Raw genomic sequence first — 9,246 nt, 5'->3', positions numbered from 1 at the left:
GCTGCAACCTGTCCCAAAATCGGGAGGGAGCGGCTGCCATGGAGGACAAACCCAGGAGTGTGAGTAGCACCGCAACGAGCAGCACCCCTCCTCCCCAAATGCTCCCACCAGAGCTTTCTGCCCTGGTTTCCTTAATTGCCATGCAAGCAGCAGCGTTTTCCTCCACTGCCTCCCAAGCTTCCCTCCACCCCGTGGCTCAAGCCTCGGCTGCCCCTTTGGACCAAGAGTCTGGGTCAGATAGACATAGCTACCTTTCCCATAGGGGCAGAGAGTCTTCCCTCTCGCCTCCTGCTTCCCGCTCCTCCAGGGATCCCATCCCCCAATCAGAGAGGGACAAATTCTCGCCCAAAAGTTCCTTGGCGGGCAAACACAGAAAAGGAGGGGAAAAGGGAGGGGAAAAGACCATTTCAGCTCCATCTTCTTCCCTGGGCTCCAAACTTAAGAGAAGGGCGCCATCTAGTGGCAAAACATCTCAGGCCAAAAAATTCAAACCTCAGCCAACTAGATCATCTGAAGATGAGAACCTTTCCAGATCACAATCCAGTTCTGTCTCTGAATCAGAGGAAGGAGAGTGGTCTGATGAGGATGAAGACGAAGACGAAGACACTGCTGGGACTTCCTCTTCAGCTAGACTTTTCCTTGCCGATGACTTCCCTATCTTATTGAAGAAGGCAATCAGAGCCCTTGAACTTGAGGCTAAACTACAGCCTACCCAACAAGATGACACCGATCTACCTAAAGGCAAAGGTGAATCCTTTCCAAAACCCTCACCATCATCTGATGAGGTTCCTTTTCCATCTGATTTCATGAGAGTAATCAAAGATGAATGAATGGTCCAAACCTGCCACAGTCAGACCCAACACACTGTTGCTCTAATGTTCTTGACTTGGAAAACTCTTTTCCTTACAACTATCACTTCGGCACGTAGAGTATCAGAATTGGGAGCACTGTCAACTAGAAGTGAACTTTGCATATTCAGAAAAGATTCTGTTTTACTTCGACTGGACCCAACTTTTATGACCAAGATCTCAAGAGATTATCTTGCCTTCCCTTGTTCCAGATCCCAAAAAGGAACTTGAAAAGACATGGCATACACTAGACATTAGATGGGCTCTCCTCACTTATATCAAGCGTACCCGCAAAACCCGCAAATCAGATCGCCTGTTTGTGTCTTTTAGTTCAAACTACATGGGAAAAAAGGTCTCATCTTCTACTCTATCTAGATGGATTCGCTCCTGCATAGCTACATGTTATTCATCCTCCGGAGCCACACTCCAGGGAAGGGTCACTGCACATTCCACTTGCAGTGCCGCGACCTCTGATGCCCTTGCCACTAATGCTCCCTTAGCAGATATTTGTAGGGCAGCCACATGGTCATCCCCTTTCACATTTATCCGTCATTACCGAATCGATGCCTTCCAATCGGCTGAGGCATCGTTTGGGAGGCGGATACTTCAGTCCATTTTATAGATTTCTGATTACCTCAGTTTCCCGCCCATTGGAGAGCTTTGGTATATCCCTCATTAAGGATGGCTCCGCCTTCAATGCTGGAAAAACGAACATTGGCTTACCTTGTGAGATGTTTGTTTTCAGCGATGAGGGCAGAGACATCCTGCCCTCCCGAAATTGAGGAAATATTCTCCCCGGTGCCGGGGGGGATAGGCTGTTAGTTCAACTAAGTTTTTTCTAGTTATGGCTTGTTGAGTTTTCATGTTTATCATGAATTTTAGATATTTAACAATATATAGACGTTAGTCTTCTAGATTTATCTATACTTTGCTTGGCTTTTCAATGACTGGGCAACTGAGTGGGGGGGTGTCTCCTTGTGCTGATGCCCAAAGTCAAGATCCTGCCTGACTGGAGCAAAAGGGAGAACCAACCCATATTAAGGATGTCTCCGCCCTCCTCGCTGAAAACAAACATCTCACAAGGTAAGCCAATGTTCGTATTCCCTCTTCTTGGCGTCCTGTCAATGTGGTTGAACTCTGCAGGTGGTCATGGTGGACACTGCGCATCATTTCCATAGGTCCCAACAAGCGTTATAGGCGCAGCACACGAGCCACAACATGAGAAACTGGAGCCATGTGTCCAAAGGAGGGCAACTAAAATGGTGAAGGGTCTGGAAACCATGTTTAGCCTGGAGAAGAGACGGTTGAGAGGTGATATGATAGCCCTGTTTAAATACATGAAGGGAGGCCATATTGAGGAGGGAGCAAGCTTGTTTTCTGCTGCTCCAGAGAATGGGAGACAATGGAGCAATGGACACAAGCTCCAGGAAAAGAGGTTCCAGCTCAGCATTAGGAGTAAGGGCTGTTTGACATTGGAACACACTCCTTCCTCGGAGATTTTGGTGGAGTCTCCTTCCTTGGAGGCTTTTAAACAGAGGCTGGATGGCCATCTGTCGGGGATGCTTTGATTCAGAGTTCCTGCATGGCAGAAGGGGGTTGGACTGGATGGCCCTTGCTGTCATTTCCAACTCTAGGATTCTATGATTTTATGATTCTTCTGTCAGAGGCATGGGCATTAAGGCACTTGCTGGGGGGCCCCTTCTCTGTACCAACTGGCACTGTGGACAAGAAAGACACCACTCCTTCACCTTTCCAGACTCCTGGCCAATAAAACCTCTGTAATATTTGGTGGGTGGTCTTCTCTATGCCCAGTTGCCCTGTCAGGGGTATTTCATGTGCCAGCCTAAAGACAACTCTCCAGAGGGGCCTTGGCACTAAAATTTGCCATCTCATGCCTTCCTTTTCGGAGGGAGGCAGCACTCTGTACAACAAGTTCCCCTTAGAGACAAAATACGGGCTCTGTCTCCTTGTTTCCTCTGTCGGTACTGGCTGCTTAAACATCTCCTGTAAGGTCTCATCATTTTGGTGCCAAAATACCACTGGGCCCTGTTGGCATTAACCAAAATGCCGCCCTCTCTACTCAGCTCCACCCCGACACAACTTTCTTCCTTGCTCAATAATTTATTCCAGGTGGGCCAGTCTCTCCCCAAGAGCATTTCTCTTCCCAAGAAATGTACATTGACTCACCTTCGTGAGATGTTGGTTTTCAGCGATAGAAGGCGGGAACATCCTGTGAACGGTTGGCTTTCCTTCTCTTGCTCTGTCAGGCAGAATATGCTCAAATAAATTGTGGCCACCGCTAGAGGGATCCAACCCCCTTTGCACGGAGGCAGATGCAAAGCTTCCTGGGTTTGCTAATTTCCACTGACAGGTCATCCCCAACTTGCACAAGTAGCTTTATCCATCACTGACTTGCTAAAGACTAAGTTGGTGATGTGCCAGTCAGCCTGAGGACTCAGAGGAGAACAAGGAGGCTGAGCCAGAGCTTCAGCTTGAACCTGAGCCTGAGCCTGGCCCTAGTTCTGCCCTGCCAGCAAAAGCAGAGTCTATGGCCTCCAAGGAGGCTCAGCAACCAAGCCTCCCAGCAGCAGAGCCTTCAGGCATGGAAGAGAATGAAGAGAACATACTTACCTTCAACCAGCGAAGAGCTGATAGGGCATGCCTATGGCATTTGAGGAGGCTTTATGAAAAACACCAATTATTCAGCAAACAGGTGAGCTCATGAGAGCTAGTAATATAAACAGATGAGGGATGCCAGGCCAGTTGTCAGAGATTATCTGAGTTTGCTGGTGAAAGCACACTTGATCTTGACCCTCCTTGATCCTGACCCTCCTTGTCTTCTCAGCCTGGACCTTTGACTATTGGACTGCCTAATCATCTTTACTCTCTGGAACCCTTGACCTTGGGCTGTCTGATCATCTTGCTTTGCTGCAACTCTGGACCTCGGATTGCTCAACTATTCTCTGGTTTGCACCTTGGACTTGGCTTTATATTTATGTGCATGAAACTTTGCTGTTTCCATTATATTTTGTTTGAAAGTTTAGTTATCAGTATTCTTGGCCGCTTTCCCAGACAAAATAATCTCTGACCCAATTAAGCTGGTAGCAGTTCTTTATGGAGGAACTCTTGCAGCGAAACCAACAGCTGGCAGCTCAAGTTAATCAACTAACCCTAAACGTGGCTGCTCTCCAGGGCCAAATTAACCCTCCAGCTCCGGTTCAGTACAGCAAATGCTTTACTGCTCTGCTGGATAAGTTCCAGGGAGACAGGGTAGGATAGCTTTTTAGCTAGCTGCAAGCTGCATCTCAAGATTTGAGGGGAAGACTTTCCCACTGATTCTCATAAGGTGGCTTACCTCAATCAGGATAGCCCCCCTCCCCTCAACAGCTTGCAGGACTTTATTGAGGAAATAAAAGCTACCTGGGGAACTCTGTAAAGGCAGAGACGGCAGAGAGTGAAATCAGGACCCTCCAAGAAAACAAGGGGTTTGTAGTGGAGTACTCCACATCATTCTGCCTGGTAGCTCAGCACCTGACATGGAATTACAGTGCTCTGTAGACACAATTCCATTATGGAATCTCATACCCTGTGCTGGATGAGTTGGCTCACTCTGCACCCCCCGCATCTCTGGCCTCGCTGATTCAACAGGCCACCAGGATAGACTGTTGTCTATTAGCCTGCAGGCAGTCTCGCTGGACTGCCCCTCTGCTGCTCCCTAGTACAGCTCCATGGCTCCTGCAGTTCCACCTGAGGTGGCTTCTCCCAGGCGTGCAGAGGAACCCATGCAGTTGGGAGGGGCTCAGCCTCAGCTCACCAGTGCTGAGAAGGAATGCAGGAAGAGCAGTCTCCGGGGTCATTTTGCTTGGGACTGCCCCACCAAGGGATGAAGGGCCATGCCGCAATGGGCACTCCCAGGTGTAGAATGGATTCACCACCTGGGAGAGCCTCGTGAAACTCCTCCATTCAGTTTGGCCTCTGGGAAGGACCCTTTGCTGGTATCCCAGCAGCTGTGGCAGTGGACACTCAGGACTGCTTAGTCACTCTGCCCACAAAATAACAGGACTTCGCCAACATGTTCAATAAGGAGGAGGCTGATCAGCTACTACTGCACCGACCCTACGATTGTGCCAGTGACCTGGTACCAGGGATCCTTATCCCTAGCCTATACTCCCTCTCTGAGCCTGTTAGCGGTTCTCTGGGACTTTTTGGAGAAGAACCTCTAGAAGGACATCTCCTGTCCTTCCAAGCCCCCTGCAGACACCCATCTTGTTTGTATGCAAGAAGAATGGAGAGCTGTGCCTGTGCAATGACTACCAGGGATTGAACCAGATCACCATCCTTGTGCCCATAGCATATCAAAATCTGAGAGGAGATGTAAGTAGTTTGATGAACTTGACCGAAGACAGTGATGAAGGAAGAGTTGAAAACCAACAGCTAGACTGTGATATAAACTCAGAAGATGTGGTGATGATAGAATCCAAGGATTTTACTGTTTTACCGGATGGATGGGACTCTGATAGGGGGTCAACCCATTCAAGAACGAACTGTAATTGTGTGACTTGGGGTGAAGGAACACAGGGAAAAGATCCGGCTGGTGGTGGGGCCCACCCACAAATATCATCTCATGCTAGGAATAGACTGGTTGCACCATCACAATCCTGTTATTAATTGGCAACCCACACAACTGGTGTTTAATGATCCAATATGCCAAGAACATATGCTGGCCTCTAATCTTAAACCCACTGAGATTTCAAAGCTAGTTTGGCCTAGTGGGAGCTCCTGGAGTTTTTTTTGCGTTTGGTTAATGAGATCTTACATGATCTACTGTTTGAGGGAATTCTAGTTTACCTGGATGATATGTTGATTCATTCCTAGGATTTGGAATCCCATGTAAAAGTGATCAGAGAGGTGTTAAAAAGACTATTAGACAATCAGTTATACGTTAAATTGTCTAAGTGCCACTTTCACACAGACCGTCTCAAATTTTGGGGGTACAGGGTGTCGGCTCAATGGATTGAGATGGACCCAGCCAAAGTACGAATGGTGTTAGACTGGACACCCCCAAAACTCGAAAACAAGTACAAATTTTTTGGGGATTTGCCAATTTCTATAGACAGTTCATCCCTAACTTTGCTGAAATTGCCTTACCCATCACCGATCTGCTAAAAACCAAGAGGGTGATGGTCGAAAAGAGGCCAGGAGGCATAGGAAAAGGGACTAAACTAAAACCCTCCATGCCTGTGGCTTGGTCTGACCACTGCCAACAGGCTTTTGAAAAACTAAAATGCCTGTTCAGTTCTGAACCAATCCTGTTACATTCAGACTCGGACAAACCTTTTGTGGTACAGGTAGATGCTAGTGACTATGCCATAGGGGCAGTGCTGTTACAACGGGATGAATCAGAAGCTTTAAGACCATGTGCTTATTTGTCCAGAAAATTCCAAAAAAGTGAGCTTTCATGGCCTGTTAGGGAGAAGGAATCTTTTGCTTTAGAGTCATGCATACAGTTCCTAGAGGAAGCCATGGACCCATTCGAAGTGTGGACTGACCATCGTAACCTAGAAGCCCTCCAGGCCCCCAGGAAACTTAACCCCAAACAGCGCAGGTGGGCCAAGGACTTTTACAAATACAAATTCAAACTCAATTTTTTTCCTGGAAAACAAAATGTGTTGGCAGATGCTTTGTCTAGACTCCCCCAACATGCAGGAAAAGATCAGCCTCCAGTACAGACGCTGTTCACCCCAGAACAACTGGGTCTAGCAGTGGTGACTCATAGCCAGGACAAACGCGCACGACCAGACCAGACCAGATGCTCTGACATCCTAGATGCAATATTAATAGAAATCAAACAAGCTTCTGCCATGGATGAGTGGCTGTGTAAACACAAAGAACAACTTCAACGAAACGCTCAGGGGTTGAGGGGTTAAAGACAACAAAATTTATGTATCTGCTAGTTTGAGAGCAAAGATTTTAAACCTGTGTCATGACTCTAAAGCTGCTGGACATTGGGGATATTTAAAAACTTGGCATAACATTTGCCAATGGCATTGGTGGTAAGGAATCCGGGTCAAGGTAGACGCTTATGTAAAAGGATGTTCAACTTGCTCCAGAGCTAAACCATTGACTGGAAAACCCAGAGGCTTACTACACCCCTTACCCACACATAGCCATGGACTTTATAACTGACTTGGCGGGGAGAAATGCCATCTGGGTAATGGTAGACTTGTTTTCAAAGCAAGCACACTATGTTGCTTGCAAGGGAGTGCCCAACACCCCCAAATTGGCTGAATTGTTCATCACCTATATATATAAATACCACGGTTTACCAGACAAAATAGTGAGCAATCGAGGGAGCACCTTTATCTCTGTTTTGGAGGTGTCTTCAGAAAAAATTGAGAATAGAGGTTGCCTCGAGCACATTCCATCATCCAGAGACAGATGGCCAAAGTGAAAAAATCAAACTCTTTGTTGGCTAGGTACCTTAAGGTGTTACACAAACTACCTTCAGGACGATTGGGTTGATTTATTGCCACATGCTGAGGTTGCTTTTAATAGTGCTATTCATCAGAGCACTGGCAGCTCTCCATTTGAGGTCCTATATGGCTATGCACCTAAAACTTTGCCTTCACTGTCACCTGAACCTTCTGATCCTGTTTCAGTGTCGCAATAGATTGCCAAAATCAAGGAGGGGTGGCCTAAGAGGAATACAAACATTTTGCTGACAAAAAGATGTGAAGGGTGGGATATTAAACCCGGAGACAAAGTGTACACTGGTACCTCGGGATACGAAATACCCAGGTTACGAATTTTTCGGGATACGAATAAATCCCATAGGGATTTATTGTTTCGGGTTACGAAAGTTTTTTCGGGTTACGAAAAAACTCCGGCGCTGTTTTAAATGGAGCCGCGGCAGAGCCGCGGCTTTTTTCCCCATTAGCGCCTATGGCAATTCGGCTTACGAAGGTTTTTCGGGTTACGAAATTAGCCGCGGAACGAATTAATTTCGTAACCCGAGGCACCACTGTACTTGTCTACAAGGCATTTAAAAACCCACCGTCCTTCTAAAAAATTGGGACCAAAATATATTGGGCCTTTTGAGGTCAAGAGATTGATAAATGATGTAACTGCTGAACTTGATTTACCTAAGTCTTATAGACATTTCTATCCTGTTTTCCACTTCAGCCTGCTAAAACTGGACCGGAACACCTTGGACTGGAAAACTGATGACCATCCGCCCGTGATGCCCATGATGATGGAGGGCAAACAACATTTTGAGGTGGCCAAAATTTTAGACTCTCGAGTTCATAGGGGTCAAGTACAATATTTGATTAGGTGGAAACACTTTTCACAAGACCATGATGAATGGATCCATCACTGTCATGTTAATGCCCCTCAGCTGGTAGCTAAATTCATCAAAAATATCCAAACAAACCTGCTCCACCATGTGATTAACTTTACATTTCTACATGTTTGATGTTTACTGATATGCTTTATTTGTTAATAGGGTGATTTTTTTGGGGGGACAGACTGTTAGAATTCTTGGATTCTATCAGAAGTACATATATATTGGAAAGGTTGGGGATAATGGTTTAGGAGAAATAAGAGTTGTGGGCTGAAAATATTTAGTTTAGCTATAGCCTGGATAGGCTTAGGGTAGGGTTGTCATGTCTCACCTGGGGGTGGGACATTCCTGCTTTTCAACCGGGCGGGGTCGTCCCATCCCGGTTTCATCACTTGACCCGGGTTTGCCCCAGGTCAGCTGCTGCTGCGGGCTGCTATGGCGGCTGCTCCTGCGGCCGCCACCACAGACGCAGCCTTTACTGGCTGGCTGCTGGTGCTTCCACTTGCCTGGCTCTTGTAGGAGGAGACCTGTAGACACTGGAATGGAAATGGTCCTCCTCCTCCTCCACCAGCCCAGCCCACGTGTGCACCAAATAGAGGAGCTCCTCCTCCTGAGGCTGGCTGGCCAATGGCTGAACAGCCCACCCCTTCTGCAGACTGGAGTCTGTGACTGCTGGCGGGGGGGGGGGGTGTTCTAGCTCCAGTCTGCTCCCATTGGCCACCCAGCCTCAAGAGAAGGCGCTCCTCCTCTGTTTGGTCCACACATGGGCCAGGCCGGTGGATGAGGAGGAGGAAGAGGACCATTTCCATTCAAGTGTCTACAGGTCTGCCTGGTTTTAATAATGATAGTGATGATGATGATGATGATGATGATGATGATGATGATGATCAGTCAGCTTCTGAGGCATGCGCTCACTCTTTCTGAAGCAGAGACAGTGTGACTTTCAAAGTGTGTTTTCTATGTATTTTCGGTGCTAACAGCAGCGGGGAGGGGAAGGACAGGTTGCTTACCTGTAACAGTATTTCTTCGAGTGGTCATCTGCGAATACATACAAAT

General features: G+C 47.3%; 1 long non-coding RNA gene across 2 annotated transcripts; it reads left to right on the top strand.

The window, feature by feature from the left end:
• The first annotated feature begins 3 nt into the window (after positions 1 to 3).
• Positions 4 to 9,240, top strand: LOC121917728. 2 transcript variants are annotated; one of them, XR_006101095.1, is made up of 3 exons: positions 4 to 59; positions 3,694 to 3,814; positions 8,031 to 9,240. It is a non-coding gene; the product is annotated as an uncharacterized LOC121917728 (long non-coding RNA). The 2 variants fall into 2 exon arrangements; XR_006101094.1 differs by lacking the exon at positions 4 to 59 and adding an exon at positions 633 to 1,931.
• Positions 9,241 to 9,246: the final 6 nt, after the last annotated feature.

The sequence above is a fragment of the Sceloporus undulatus genome, unplaced genomic scaffold (assembly GCF_019175285.1).
Source record: "Sceloporus undulatus isolate JIND9_A2432 ecotype Alabama unplaced genomic scaffold, SceUnd_v1.1 scaffold_405, whole genome shotgun sequence".
Lineage (NCBI taxonomy): Eukaryota > Metazoa > Chordata > Lepidosauria > Squamata > Phrynosomatidae > Sceloporus > Sceloporus undulatus.
The sequence above is the reverse complement of the archived record's forward strand: the minus strand, read 5'-3'. Positions and strand labels throughout refer to the sequence as shown.